The sequence below is a fragment of the Phalangium opilio genome, unplaced genomic scaffold, assembly GCF_054372755.1.
Source record: "Phalangium opilio isolate 3A_F unplaced genomic scaffold, DU_Popi_V2 ptg000082l_1, whole genome shotgun sequence".
Taxonomy (NCBI): domain Eukaryota; kingdom Metazoa; phylum Arthropoda; class Arachnida; order Opiliones; family Phalangiidae; genus Phalangium; species Phalangium opilio.
The window spans coordinates 12,541,439-12,557,638 of NW_028324189.1; the positions used below are offsets into that span (position 1 = coordinate 12,541,439).

General features: G+C 33.6%; 3 long non-coding RNA genes across 4 annotated transcripts; 2 read left to right on the forward strand and 1 right to left on the reverse strand.

The window, feature by feature from the left end:
- Positions 1-1,339: 1,339 nt before the first annotated feature.
- On the forward strand, positions 1,340-6,269 carry LOC149651773 (uncharacterized). Its single transcript, XR_016371342.1, has 2 exons — positions 1,340-2,551; positions 6,049-6,269. It is a non-coding gene; the product is annotated as an uncharacterized LOC149651773 (long non-coding RNA).
- A 2,067-nt stretch (positions 6,270-8,336) lies between these two features.
- On the reverse strand, positions 8,337-10,081 carry LOC149651774 (uncharacterized). 2 transcript variants are annotated; one of them, XR_016371340.1, is made up of 3 exons: positions 9,559-10,081; positions 9,069-9,217; positions 8,337-8,465 (listed from the first exon to the last, which is right to left on the reverse strand). It is a non-coding gene; the product is annotated as an uncharacterized LOC149651774 (long non-coding RNA). The 2 variants fall into 2 exon arrangements; XR_016371341.1 differs by having other exon boundaries at positions 8,348-8,465; positions 9,064-9,217.
- Positions 10,082-10,396: 315 nt separating this feature from the next.
- On the forward strand, positions 10,397-11,902 carry LOC149651775 (uncharacterized). Its single transcript, XR_016371343.1, has 3 exons — positions 10,397-10,684; positions 11,026-11,204; positions 11,779-11,902. It is a non-coding gene; the product is annotated as an uncharacterized LOC149651775 (long non-coding RNA).
- The last annotated feature ends 4,298 nt before the right edge of the window (positions 11,903-16,200 follow it).

A 16,200-nucleotide genomic window follows, 5' to 3' on the forward strand; every position in this document is an offset into this window, starting at 1 on the left:
AGGGATGATGAGATGAAAATGTTGAAACGTTAACGGTGTGTCTTGCGAGTTACGCAATAGGTTCGATCGAACGTTTTACTACCTTTCAAAATCAAATAATAAAGAGGAGATCATGCTAAGGGTTCATGGTTAAACAATGCACTCAGTTTACGGTAAGCTGTATTAGCAATAATTTAAAAAAAAATAGTTAAGTCTCCCTTTAAAATATAGCTTTGTCTCTTAGCGAATTATTTATTTCTTTAAAGACATTAAAAGTTAATTACAATTTATTAATTGCAGTCTGATCCAGCCCATTTGGCCAAAGAAGTTCTGGCCGAAGTACCTCATCAATAAACGGAATATTATAAGATAGGGAACATACCGCCGAAAACTCCCCTAATTCCTCAAATGGGAATATAATAATGTAGAAGTAAAATCTTATGTCAGTAGATTTGTTTTTGCCAAATTATACATCATTATACAAATTTTGAATGATGTTGAAAATACTTTAAAATTTTATCGCGCGAAACACTAATGTATTGTTGTAAATATTGTTGAATTAAAACTGAAATGACCAATTGGTGTTTTCATGCTGTTTTATTGTGTTTTCATGCTATTTTACTGTGTTTTCAAGCTGTTTTATTGTCCTTTATTGTGGTTTTTATGCTGTCTTATTGTGTTTCAACGCTGGTTTATTGTATTTTTATACTGTTTAATAGTGTTTTGTTGTTTTATCCAGACTGACCCATTGCACTTCATCAAATTATACATTATTATACAAATTTTGAATGATGTTGAACATACTTTTAAATTTTATCGCGCGAAACACTAATGCATTGTTGTAAAGGTATGTTCTCAATTGACCCAAAACCATTTCTCCCAATTCTCACTTAACCCAAAAATATTTTGGTTCCCATTTAAACCAAAGGCGTTTCTCCCAGTTCCCACTTAACCCAAAAACTTTCTAAATCTAGCGTTTTTTCCTCTCCGAGTGACGTATGTCACGGAGAGGCTCTAATTTCGACGTGTCTGTCTGTCTGTGTGAGTGTGTGTGTGTGTCAGTCTGTTGTTACACTCCAGGGGACCGCGTTCGCAATTTTCAAATCGGAGCAAACGTTTTCCCAAATTCCGGACCGGAAATTTGGAAAATTGTATTCCACTTACAATGCCTATTACTCCATTGTCTGTCTAACACCCCTATCATCCGATCCTTTATCCATCCCACATGGACACCAGTCTGTACTTACTGGCTTCTAAACACCACCATCATCTGATCTTTTGTCCATCCCACATGAACACCAGTATGTTTATTTTAGTATTTAAGATAATCTTATTTCTCAAGTCAAAATTAATACGAAAAGGGTTAAAAAGCAGTCTATGTGATTGTCTGTGTGTGTCTGTCCGTTGTTACACTAGTTTGCCGCGTTAGCGGTTCGCCTTGTGTTCATGTGTAAAGAAATCCTACAGAACCTTAATATTCCCTTTTTCCATAATATTAAGTGAATATGTGGAAATAGTTTTCGTAATTACGATGCCTTTAGTAGTTTTGTAACTTGAAAGCTCTGTTTCATTTAGATATTCCAAGAATAGTTTTCAATATTATTATTTGAAATGGCTGTTTATATACTACTTAAGCTATACTACATCTGTATATAGAATAATCCTTGCTTTGGTGATTGCAAGAAGAAAGCTAAGGCCAAGACTGTGTCGTTTAAATCAAGTTTTATCCGTAATAGGCTTAGTGAACCAAAGAGTAAATAATTGAGACCTGAGGTGAAGTAAATTATGGGTTTTGATTTTCGTGTCTGTAATGAAGAGACGTTAACGGTTCAGAGGGAGCCGAAAGTTAAATATACGTTTAAATAATAAGGTTGAGATTTTATAATAGGAGAAAGCATCATTGTGGTAATTAGATCAGTGAAAGGGCTATTCGTAATCGGGTTGCAACTTCGGAGATTCATTCTTGTTATGGTGCGCATTGACTTTCATTGCGTGTAACCACAAGTCAGCTTTGGTGGTATTTAATGTTAACACCCATGTTGGCTAACTAAGAATATCGTTGAGGTGAAACGAGACAATAGTGTTTATACGGCAAACCAGTTGTGAATGTAGTTATGAGAATACAGGGTTAACAGTTGAAGCGTAGACAATTGGGCCTTTTCAAACACATAAAGGTTATATCTCTCCTAAAGTTATACACTTAATTTCCTGTTTTTTCCCATTGACTGATTTTCCATGTGTCCAAGACATATCTTTATTGGATGTAAAATGTCGTCTGCTTTATAGTATATTCGCTATTCTTGGAATACTGCTTTAATAATTCGTAAATTTTTACTTCAAAAAAAGAGAAATAATTCTATATCTAGGTTAATAAGTTTGTAGTAATAGTTATCCTCTTGACTCGGAGAGGTAATATTTTGGTTTTTCCAACTTGTAAAAACGTAATATTGTTGTAGTTGAACTTTGAACTTAACCGTTTTCACCCAGTCCTCTATTTTATCATCGGGTAAACTGGAACAATATAAACTATTGGAAGATGATTTGGTTTCCGAGCTATCAATGAAATCTCGCGGTAAAATAGGGAGCAAATAAGAAGTCCCTTTTCTTAAAAGTCCCCTCCTTCGACTTGATTAACGTAGGCAACGATTATAGGTTCTAGTGAAGATTGTAGATTTTTCTTTTCCAATTTAACATAATTAATTTTTATCTATCTGATTTTTGGATTCAATTATTCTCTTATTTCCTCGTTTATAGTTTAATTTGTTACCTTATTGTTCTATTTGTTTGTTAATTGTTTTAATAATAATAATAATAATAATGAATGAATGAATGGAATTTTATTGTGTATATAAAAAGCCTATCGGCTCACGAGAATATACACATGTTTAAAAAAAATAATAAAATAATATACAATAAATATACAAAGTTATAATAACATACAACGCTAATTGTGCCCGACCTTTACAGGCTAGTTAAAGAAATACCAAGTAAAGAATAAGAAACTTAAAGAAAAAAATCATTTTAAGTTATAACTTAGAGTGTTCATTGAATCAGGTTAAATTAGGCAATTATGGCTATTTAATTTGGCTAAATTTAATCGAGAAAATGTCTAATTGGTCATTAAATGTGTTTACGGTAGCCTGCATACGGTTCAAGGGAGACAGTGTTCCTATAGGGCTGGAAAATGTCTTCCGAATTCTAGTAACACTTGGAACATGGAAGTTTAGATTTACTAATAGGTTAGGTAAATTTAATCGGTTATGAATTAATTTATATAAAAATTTGTAATCATAAATTTTACATTGGTAGGAAATAGATTTTAAATTTAGAGTTTCAAGTAACTTAGTGTAATCATAGGGTTCTTTAGATAAAAAGTATGTGTGACAGTGCTCAACGAATTTTCTTTGAACGCTTTCCATTTTTGCTATCAAATATAAGGCACTACTCCCCCAGGCAAGACAACCAAAGAGTACTCGAGACCTAACTAGGGCCATATATAAAACACGAAAATGTCTTAAGGATTTTAATTTTCGGCAAATTTTTAGACTAACTGAGAGAGTCCGTCGACACAGACCAGCCATCCGAGTTATATGGTCCTTGTAATATAAACCGCGGTCGAATATTATACCAAGGTCTTTAACAGACGTTTTGCATGGTATAATAGCCTTCGATACTGAATAAGAATTTTGTATCTCACGAGAGACCCGCCTAGTGAAGGACACGTGGATAGACTTGGTTGGATTAATTGCCAGGTTGTTGCACCACCTGTCAATCGCGTCAAGGTCCTGCTGTAACAGCTGACTGTCAAATTTAGTGTTTATAATTTTGGAAAGTTTATTGTCGTCTGCTAGTTGTAATAAGTAAGAATTTCGAATCGAAAATTGCAAATCATAGAGGTAGATATTAAATAACAGGGGACCTAACGACGAGCCCTGTGGAACGCCGCATGAAACTCCATACGTAGAGGTAGTAATTTTCGAATTACATTTCTTTGATTGTTTAAAATTAAAAGATAAAGAAACAATAATCTACAAAAGAATATAGTCTCATAAAATTGAAAGTAAAAAAAATAAAAGTAATCGAAGAGGATTTTTCATTTAGTTTATCTCTATTATAAAATATTCTTGGTTTTGATAGGGACTAGAATAGAGGACTATGTAGTTGTGCGCTAAGTGCTACGAAGATAGTTTTTCAGTTCTTTTTGAAAAGTTGTAATAGTTTTGCAGCTTTGTAAATCGGTAGGCAGCGCATTCCATAGTTTTATTCCTATGTTTTTAGCCACATCGTATATATACGATGAGGCTATTAGTTTGTCCCGCGAGCCTGTGGTGGTGCTAGTGGTGGTGGTGGTGGTGGTCGTCGTGGTAGTAGTTTTTCGCGATTTGGAATGTGGTCAGAGTTACCCAAAGAAATGGTTATGTCAGAGCTAACCGAAGAAATGGTTATTTTATGCCTTTGACAGTATAAAATTTTTCGTTCGTCATTGAAGGGAGGGAGAGTGAACGTGAGAGAATTGTGGTGAGGTGATATTTTTCGTTCGTGTATTTTAAAAGGATGGGGATTATAATAGCATGTTTAAACATTGCATTTAATTGTACAGGTAAGGTTAAGCTTTGTGAATTGTGGTTTACGTTTCCTCGATATATTTAAAGCTAGAGAGAGGGAGGATTTTAGTATTGCCTTAATTTAAATGGAAGGTTTAATACTCCCTTTAAAATTCCGGTCACCCGTCGACAATAAGGGTTTCACGCAATAAATCATCCCGCTCCCCGATATCAAAATTCAAAGAAATCGAGGGGAATTTTTAAGAAGCAAAAGCAAGTAAATACCGACGTTATATATAGAATGGTGTTTATTGTTAGAATTTACGTGTATTTCTCCTGAAATCGAGAAGAATTTTAAAAGAAAGTCCGAGCGGGCGAGAGTTCTAGAAGCGCGCTTTGGAAATGTTTTAGTTTCTTCTTAGCTACAAGGTATCGATGGGACTAATAGTTTTACCTGAGTAGTAGTGGTTGTAGTAGTAGTATTAGTAATTTAGTAACGGGCGTTGGTGATATTTGATTCTCTTTGCCAAGCAGCCATTGAAAAATTATTCCCTCTGACCGGTATATTAGGTGATATTTCACTAGAAGTATATTTATTGTAGTAGGGATAGCGAGAGTACGTAAACGATGTGGCTTAATTATGGGCAGACCATCTTGTTAACCATTTTTTGGGACCATTTATTTTCGCGTGCTCTTGGGAAGCTAGTGTGGCTACCTCTAGTAATGTATCTATGATTACGTGTATTTCCCTTCTCAAACAGCTCTTGAATATACGATGGGGTGGTTTTGTTATGTACCTTGTAAATTAAAGTTAATTTATTGTGGTTTATGTTGTTAATGCTGTTTTATTGTGTTTTATGCTGTTTTATTGTGTTTTTATGCTGTTTAATGTGTGTTTATGCTGTTTTATTGTGTTTTTATGCTGTTTTATTCTGTTTGAAGCTGTTTTATTGTATGTTTTCGCCGTTTTATTGTGTTTCTATGCTGTTTAAAGTGTGTTTATGCTGTTTAATGTCTGTTTATGATGTTTTATTGTGTTTTATACTGTTTATTGTGTTTTTATGCTGTTTTTCTGTGGTTTATGTTGTTCTATGCTGTTTTATTGTGTTTTTATGCTGTTTTATTGTAGTTTTTGTGTGTTTTATTGTAGTTTCTGTGCGTTTTATTGTAGTTTCTGTGTGTTTTATTGTAGTTTCTGTGTTTTAATGTAGTTTCTGTGTGTTTTATTGTAGTTTTTGTGTGTTTTATTGTAGTTTTGTGCGTTTTATTGTAGATTCTGTGCGTTTTATTGTAGTTTTTGTGCGTTTTATTGTAGTTTCTTTGTGTTTTATTGTAGTTTCTGTGCGTTTTATTGTAGTTTTTGTGTGTTTTATTGTAGTTTTTGTGCGTTTTATTGCAGTTTCTGTGTGTTTTATTTTAGTTTTTGTGTTTTATTGCAGTTTCTGTGCTAACTAAAGCATTCCAAGTATTATAACTAGTGTTTATGTCGATAATAAGTTAAAAATGAACTTTTCTAATTTCAAAGAAAAATACAAGCATCTGCCGCATCATGAGCCTATTCACGTCATCTTCCCAGTGCCAAGCAGAGGGGACGGGATCGACGCCATTCAGTGATAAAAGAGGGCTTCTCATATCACACGCCGCGAGCAAGTTTCAACGAAGTTTACTTTTTGTTTTTATATCTATATACTTTTGTTTATACTTCATAAATGTACTATAGAATAAATAAATTGTTCGTCGATTTAATCTATCTAATTTCTTATTCCTTTTCTTGTCAATTAAGTTACAGCAGGCATATATAGGATTTTAAAATGCATTAATTAGATTAAAAAGGATTGAGAATATGGGATAATTAGAGGTGCCCGGTAATCACTTTAGCACTGTTAAAGGCAGCGCATCGAGGGGCTATTCACTAATGAAAATTTTCTTTTATTGCTGATTTTTATTGACGCTTTTAAAAAGGATAGGGATTCATTGGTGATTTAAAATGGATGGGGTTTAATGGTTGCGTCTAGATTACGAGTAATCATCGAGGGGCTACTCACTAAAAACTCGTTAGCGATTTTAAACGGGATTGGGATTATGGGTAACTTAGGGGCTACGGGTTGTTATTATTTTACTAGTTATGAACGGATTATTAAGCATTCACACATTTTCCGCTAGGGGCGCTGTGTACGTAGTTACGTATTTACTGACATCTAAAACATGATAAAATTCTGCTAGACATTCGTGCAAGCAATAGATAGTTCATAAATTGCCGCTAGGGGCGCTGTATACGTAGTTACGTATTTAATGACATCTAAAACATGAATAAATTTGCCGCTAGGGGCGCTGTATACGTAGTTACGTATTTACTGACATCTAATACACGAAGAAATTTGCCGCTAGGGGCGCTGTCTATAATATTATATAGGCCTAACGGTGTGACTCTAATTTGAATTAGCGCCCACGTCACACTTTGAAGCGCCCCCAACGACGGAATATACGATAAAACTCGGACGCCACTTGTCCAGGTTTCTTTTCTCTCTGCGCCGGCGACCAGTCAACATCGTTCCTTGATCAGCTCCTCGTAATCCTGACTTTCGAAGCCAGTATTGGATGGAAAGCCACGTTTTACGCCGACGGTGGGACGTGACTCTAAGCTCTCCGCCATTGAATGTCCATTAGAACGTTGAAATCAACGCGAAAGGTTAAGCCTAGTACGGTATGTGTGAAAGTCTTTCAATAATCCAAAGTCATCCAGCTAGCAATTTATTATTTTATTTAATCGCAGAGTTTAAATTATTTAGGTAGAGTTAATTGTTAGTTAATTATGTGTATTTATTGAAAGTTAACTACAATGTGAAGAAATTTCCAGACACGAGGTCAGTTAGACAAGGCTTAATTTAGAACATCTTAAATCAAGTACTTGGGCTCATATTAGGGGAAATTAAATTCCTTATCTATTTTAAATAATAAACCTAGACTGTTAACAAATTAGGTCTCATTTAACGGCGCGAAACTATATTACCTAAAATGAGTAACGTATGGTTTAACGGGGCCAGATTAGGTTGCACTAGGCTAGGCTGAACCTTTTATAAAAATTTATCCGGGCCTGGCACTAATCTCTAAGTTTTTACTTTATGCCGTCGTTTTAATTTAAATTAACGAGGGTATTTTAGAATTATTACGCGTAAATTATAGATTTGAGATTCTAAAATTTCATTCGAGGCAGTATTTAATTATTTTAGACAATGAACTACGGTCTATTTAATAAATTAAATGGTTTAAATTAATTAGGGTTAACTGTTAATAAGTTATCATTAATTATGGAGATTAAGCCAATTTAATAATTTTAAAATGAGCCACGAACGCGAAGTTAAGGCTAGAGATTTTTAATTTATATTTACGTAGTTTTTTTCTTAAATTATTTTAATCTATGGTATTGTTTCCGTGAGTTATTATTTTGTTGGGACCTCGAGAAGCCATTTAATTCTGATATGGAAATTGCTTAATATTTAGTGCAATTCTTACATTATATTTATGGGAATATTTTACTTGGTTTATTTTAAATAATTATTATGCTAGGACCTTAAAGTAGCCCTTGAGTTATGATTTGGCTTAATATTTAGTGTGATTTTTAAATTTTGTTTTCGGGAATATTTTACATAGTTTTTCTTCAATAATTTACGGAAACAAATCCATAGATTAAAATATTTTTTGTTAGGCCCCTCTAATACTTATTAATATTTGTTATTAATATATTTTCATTTTTAGACGCGATGACGTTCTTGGATATTCTGTTGCTGGTCATTCGGAGAAGTTTCCTACCAGATGATTTCAACCTTTGTTAGAGACGCTCATTCCAGATGACATCTTCCTTGGATTTGCGATACAAGATGTTTTCAACCTGTGGTGGCCATGCAATCATTCTCTACAAAAATGCTATGAACATCAGCGAATCTAGAAAATTCAAATTTTTATTAGAATTGTATTTGCAACTACTTAATTTCTTTTTATACGTTCAAACTTCAATTTACGGAACACTTTATATTATTTTTTGTTGAAAATTTTTGTAAACACCTTTTTTTTACTTTCTGTTCAATAAATTATGCCTTAAACCACTTTTTTTGTTTTCTTAAAAATTATTTGATTAAGAGGGAAGGTTTGAAATTTTTAGCTCTAAACAGATGGCCTATTTTTTTAGGACCCATTTTTTGAGTACCCTCTTTTAGCTAATATATCATAAAATAGAACTATCAAGTTGTTTTGGAAAAAAATTAGCCTAAATTGTAAAAAAAAGCCTAAAAAAGGTTCTCAGTCCAGACCCTAAATAATTCAAACCATCCCCCATATCAAAACCTTTTTAAGAAAACAAAGAACGTGATGCAAGGCAAAATATTTTTATTGAGAAAAAAACAATTGAGGTGTTTAGAAAAATTTTGTACAAAAAATATTTTAAAGTGTTCCATAAATTACAATTTGACCGCGTAAAATTAAATGAGGTAGGCTAGTTACGGATTAAATTTAAGAATAAAATTAAGTTAATTGGCGGAAAAACCTCACGTTCCAATCAGATTGAAGGCCTCGTGTTTCGCAAATCCAAGAAAGATGTCATCTGGATTGAGGGTCCTTAACATCGGATGAACTTCCAAGTCTACTTGAAAAAGTCTCTGAATGACCAGCAACAGCTTATCCAAGAAAATCATTCGCGTCTAAAAATTAAAATAAATTAATTACAAATATTAAGGCAATGCCTAATTTTAAAGTAAGTGCTACTTTAAGCCTAACAAAATAATAATTTACCGAAATAATCCCATATATTTAAATAATTAGCAAAATACTGGCGATACATTGATAAGAATTTTTTTAATAATCTAAGTTTAATTTCTTAAGCCTTGTTCAAATGTCTTAACCTCGTGGTCGTGGTTTATTTAATTTTAATTCAAAATTATTATTTAATAGACTGAGTTTACGTAAATAATAATAATTAACTGCCTGTTTCATTAAAACTACTTTATTTATTAAAACAATAAGCTATTAAAAAAAGCCTTACATTTGCTGCTCATTAACAAGTTTGTTCATTCCAACATGCCCTCGCTGAATCGATTCCAAAAGAACATTCAATGGCGGAAAAGAGCTCTAGATTCTGGATTTATTCCTTGAAGGCGAAAAGAAAAATGGCTGATCGACGGCGAAAGGCCTGATTTCCAAGAGCTGAGCAGGAAACGATCTTGACTACACGATGCCAATCGAAGAAAGAAATTTCGGCCGGTTACTCAAGAGCAAAGTTCTCTCCCGCAAGATTTTTTTTTTTTTTTTTTTTTGAGGTTTCAATGCGATAGGGTCTATGGACCGCGGCAAGGATGTGATTATTCAGGTTTCAGTAGGAGTGTAAGCAGGGGAAGGAAATGAGGTTTACTTGGGAGGTGACGGGCGGGGTGTGGGGGTCAAGTCACCTCCGGCGGACACGGGGCAGTCGGCACCTATAGGGTAGGATCGCCGACATGTGTCGTATTCCCTCAAACTTTGCCGCCCAGTAGCTTGGCTTACAGGAGTGCGCCACACTCCCGGCTCCCGCAAGATTTACGCCCACAAGACGTTAAAAGCAGACGACACTAATTGGAGTAATACGGTTTTTCCGTTGGCCTATTCCATGGAGTAATTTTCTTGGAGAGAGAAGGAAACTTTCTTTAAAATTCCATAAAATTTGGTGTCTCCCACAATAATGCTCCATACCTTCCATTGTCCTTTTCCATGGAGTAGTTTTTATGGAGCGAAAATGAAAGTTTCCCTAAAATTTGGTGTCTCCAACAATATTGCTCCATACGTTCCATTGTCCTTTTCCATGGAGTAATTTCTTTGGAGCGAAAATTACTTCATGGAATAGGCCAACGGAAAAACGGTTGAATTTACACCAATTAGTGTCGTCTGCTTTTAACGTCTTGAGGGTGTAAATCTTGCGGGAGAGAACTTTGCTCTTGAGTAACCGACTGAAATTTCTTTCTTATATTGGCATCGTGGAGTCAAGATCGTTTCCTGCTCAGCTCTTGGAAATCAGGCCTTTCGCCGTCGATGAATAAATCCAGAATCTAGAGCTCTTTTCCGCCATTGAATGTTCTTTTGGAATCGATTCAGCGAATTCATGTTGGAATGAACAAACTTGTTAATGAGCAGCAAATGTAAGCCTTTTTAAATAGCTTATTGATTTAATAAATAAAGTAGTTTTAATGAAAAGGCAGTTAATTATTATTATTTACGTAAATGCAGTCTATTAAATAATAATTTTGAATAAAAATTAAATAAACTACGACCACGAGGTTAAGACATTTGAACAAGGCTTAAGAAATTTAACTTAGATTATTAAAAAAAATTTCTTAGCAATATATCGCCAGTATTTTGCTAATTATTTAAATATATGGGATTATTTCGGTAAATTTTTATTTTGTTAGGCTTAAAGTAGCACTTATTTTAAAATTAGGCATTGCCTTAATAATTGTAATTAATTTATTTTAATTTTTAGACGCCAATGATTTTCTTGGATAAGCTGTTGCTGGTCATTCAGAGACGTTTTCAAGTAGACTTAAGGACCCTCAATCCAGATGACATCTTTCTTGGATTTGCGAAACACAAGGCCTTCAAACTGATTGGACCGTGAAGTTTTTCCGCCAATTAACTTAATTTTATTCTTAAATTTAATCGGTAACTAGCCCACCCCATTTAATTTTACGCGGTCAAATTTTAATTTACGGAACGCTTTAAATATTTTTTTGTACAAAATTTTTGTAAACACCAATTGTTTTTTTCTCAATAAAAAAATTTTGCCTTACCTCACGTTCTTTGTTTTCTTAAAAAAGTTTCGATATGGGGGATGGTTCGAAATTTTTAGGGTCTGGACTTAGGGTAGTATTTTGAGACCCTTTTTTAGGGCTTCTTTACTTTTAAAACAATTTAAGCTAGTTTTAGGCAAATTTTTTTCCAAAACAATTTGATAGTTTTATTTTATGATATATTAGCTAAAAGAGGGTCCTCAAAAAATAGGCTATCTGTTTAGAGCTAAAAAATTCAAACCTTCCCTCTTAATCAAATAAATTTTAAGAAAACAAAAAAAGTGGTTTAAGGCGTAATTTATTGAACAAAAAGTAAAAAAATAAGGTGTTTACAAAAATTTTCAACAAAAAATAATATAAAGTGTTCCGTAAATTGAAGTTTGAACGTGTAAAAAGAAATTTAAGTAGTTGCAAATATAATTCTAATAAAAATTTGAATTTTCTAGATTCGCTGATGTTCATCGCATTTTTGTAGAGAATGATTGCATGGCCACCACAGGTTGAAAACATCTTGTATCGCAAATCCAAGGAAGATGTCATCTGGAATGAGCGTCTCTAACAAAGGTTGAAATGATGTGGTAGGAAACTTCTCCGAATGACCAGCAACAGAATATCCAAGAACGTCATCGCGTCTAAAAATGAAATTATATTAATAACAAATATTTATAAGAATTGGAGGGGCCTAACAAAAAAATTATTTTAATCTATGGATTTGTTTCCGTAAATTATTGAAGAAAAACTATGTAAAATATTCCCAAAAACAAAATTTAAAAAAATCACACTAAATATTAAGCCAAATCAGAATTCAAGGGCTACTTTAAGGTCCTAGCAAAATAATTATTTAAAAAAAACCAAGTAAAATATTCCCATAAATATAATGTAAGAATTGCACTAAATATTAAGCAATTTCCATATCAGAATTAAATGCCTACTCGAGGTCCCAACAAAATAATGACTCACGGAAACAGTACCATAGATTAAAATAATTTAAGAAAAAAACTACGTAAATATAAATTAAAAATCTCTAGCCTTAACTTCGCGTTCGTGGCTCATTTTAAAATTATTAAATTGGCTTAATCTCCATAATTAATGATAACTTATTAACAGTTAACCCTAATTAATTTAAACCATTTAATTTATTAAATAGACCGTAGTTCATTATCTAAAATAATTAAATACTGCCTCGAATGAAATTTTAGAATCTCAAATCTATAATTTACGCGTAATAATTCTAAAATACCCTCGTTAATTTAAATTAAAACGACGGCATAAAGTAAAAACTTAGAGATTAGTGCCAGGCCCGGATAAATTTTTATAAAAGGTTCAGCCTAGCCTAGTGCAACCTAATCTGGCCCCGTTAAACCATACGTTACTCATTTTAGGTAATACAGTTTCGCGCCGTTAAATGAGACCTAATTTGTTAACAGTCTAGGTTTATTATTTAAAATAGATAAGGAATTTAATTTCCCCTAATATGAGCCCAAGTACTTGATTTAAGATGTTCTAAATTAAGCCTTGTCTAACTGACCTCGTGTCTGGAAATTTCTTCACATTGTAGTTAATTTTCAATAAATAAACATAATTAACTAACAATTAACTCTACCTAAATAATTTAAACTCTGCGATTAAATAAAATAATAAATTGCTAGCTGGATGACTTTGGATTATTGAAAGACTTTCACACATACCGTACTAGGCTTAACCTTTCGCGTTGATTTCAACGTTCTAATGGACATTCAATGGCGGAGAGCTTAGAGTCACGTCCCACCGTCGGCGTAAAACGTGGCTTTCCATCCAATACTGGCTTCGAAAGTCAGGATTACGAGGAGCTGATCAAGGAACGATGTTGACTGGTCGCCGGCGCAGAGAGAAAAGAAACCTGGACAAGTAGCGTCCGAGTTTTATCGTATATTCCGTCGTTGGGGGCGCTTCGAAGTGTGACGTGGGCGCTAATTCATGCCGTTTTCCATTGGCTGCTAGCAATCTACCAGCATGGAGCAAAATTATTGGAGATATAAATATATTTAAAGCAATTTTCAAGGAACTTTTATTGTCACTCCAAGAAAATTACTCCATAGAAAATGCCAATGGAAAACGGCATCAATTTAGAGAACACCCCGTTAGGCCTATATAATATTATAGACAGCGCCTCTAGTGGCAAATATCTTCGTGTATTAGATGTCAGTAAATACGTAACTACGTATACAGCGCCCCTAGCGGCAAATTTATTCATGTTTTAGATGTCAGTAAATACGTAACTACGTATACAGCGCCCCTAGCGGCAATTTATGAACTATCTATTGCTTACACGAATGTCTAGCAGAATTTTATCATGTTTTAGATGTCAGTAAATACGTAACTATGTACACAGCGCCCCTAGCGGCAATTTATGAACTATCTATTGCTTACACGAATGTCTGGCAGAATTTTATCATGTTTTTAGGTGTCGGTAAATACGTAATTACGTACACAGCGCCCCTAGCGGCAAATGTGTGAATGATTAATAATCCGTTCATAACTAGTAAAATAATAACAACCCGTAGCCCCTAAGTTACCCATAATCCCAATCCCGTTTAAAATCGCTAACGAGTTTTTAGTGAGTAGCCCCTCGATGATTACTCGTAATCTAGACGCAACCATTAAACCCCATCCATTTTAAATCACCAATGAATCCCTATCCTTTTTAAAAGCGTCAATAAAAATCAGCAATAAAAGAAAATTTTCATTAGTGAATAGCCCCTCGACGCGCTGCCTTTAACAGTGCTAAAGTGTAAATCCTTTTTAATCTAGTTAATGCATTTTAAAATCCTATATATGCCTGCTGTAACTTAATTGGCAGAAAAGGAATAAAATGAGATTCGTTAAATCGACGAACAATTTATTTATTCTATAGTACAATTATGAAGTATAAACAAAAGTATATAGATATAAAAACAAAAAGTAAACTTCGTTGAAACTTGCTCGCGGCGTGTGATATGAGAACTTGAGAAGCCCTCTTTTATCACTGAATGGCGTCGATCCCGTCCCCTCTGCTTGGCACTGGGAAGAACAGGGGCGTGCCAACATGAGCCAAAATTTTCTACTGGAGCGGGGGCAAAATGGCTGCCTAATGTTAAAGTCCCATAGAGTTCAAAATTTGAGCGGGGGCCTTCGCCCCCGCTGCCCCCGTGGTTGGCACGCCCTTGGGGAAGAAGACGTGAATAGGCTCATAATGCGGCAGATGCTTGTATTTTTCTTTGAAATTAGAAAAGTTCATTTTTAACTCATTATCGACATAAACACTAGTATTAATACTTGGAATGCTTTAGTTAGCACAGAAACTACAATAAAACACAAAAACTACAATAAAACGCACAAAAACTACAATAAAACACAAAAACCACAATAAAACGCACAAAAACTACAATAAAACACAAAAACTACAATAAAACGTACAGAAACTGCAATAAAACGCACAGAAAGTACAATAAAACACACAAAAAATACAATAAAACGCACAGAAATTACAATAAAACGCACAGAAATTACAATAAAACGCACAGAAACTACAATAAAACGCACAGAAACTACAATAAAACGCACAATAACTACAATAAAACGCACAGAAACTACAATAAAACAGCATAGAACAGCATAAAACAGCATAAAAACACAATAAAACAGCATAGAACAACATAAACCACAGTAAAACAGCATAAAAACACAATAAAACATCATAGACACACATTAAACAGCATAGAAACACAATAAAACAGCATAAAAACACAATAAAACAGCATAAACACAAATTAAACAGCTTAAAACAGAATAAAACAGCATAAACACAAATTAAACAGCTTAAAACAGAATAAAACAACATAAAAACACAATAAAACAGCATAAACACACATTAAACAGCATAAAAACACAATAAAACACAATTAACAAACAAATAGAACAATAAGGTAACAAATTAAACAATAAACGAGCAAATAAGAGAATAATTGAATCCAAAAATCAGATAGATAAAAATTAATTATGTTAAATTGGACAAGAAAAATCTACATTCTTCACTAGAACTCTATAATCTACTTTTGATTCAGCCCTCTCGATACCTTTTAGTATACCGTCACGTGATTACTGTCACGCGCTTATTTCAAAATCATATTAAGTCTGCTTTTTTACCTCTCCGAGTGACAAGGACTATATCTGAGCATATATTCAAATAATTTGTTAGAATCGACAAGTAATGAACAATGAACCTACTGTATAACATCGTTGCACGCGTTGCTTTGATTAAGACACGTTCTTTGATGAAGCGCAATGGGTCAGTCTGGACAATTTATAGATTTAAAAATTCCCCCAATTGGGCGCACCATTTCAGTTTTTATTCAACAATATTTACAACAATGCATTAGTGTTTCGCGCGATAAAATTTAAAAGTATGTTCAACATCATTCAAAATTTGTATAATAATGTATAATTTGGCAAAAACATATCTCCTGACATAAAATTTTACTTCTACATTATTATATTCCCATTTGAGGAATTAGGGGAGTTTTCGGCGGTATGTTCCTTATCTTATAATATTCCGTTAATTGATGAGGTACTTCGGCCAGAACCCCTTTGGCCAAGTCTAATATACTTCTTTTATATTTATAGCGAGCAAACCTAGAAGTATAACCAAGAATGACTCTATTTAAGAGTAAACGAGTGACGTATATTCTTGGAAGAGAAACGTTTAAAAATTTGAAATTAATTAAGGTATAATATAAACAAAGGAGTCGCGCCAAGTTTTTCTTACATTAGAACGGTTTGCGAACCGCTTAAAGGGAGGCTGAAGTGGAAAATCAAGTCATTTCTTTTTTATCGATTCTTCTTCTAATAAT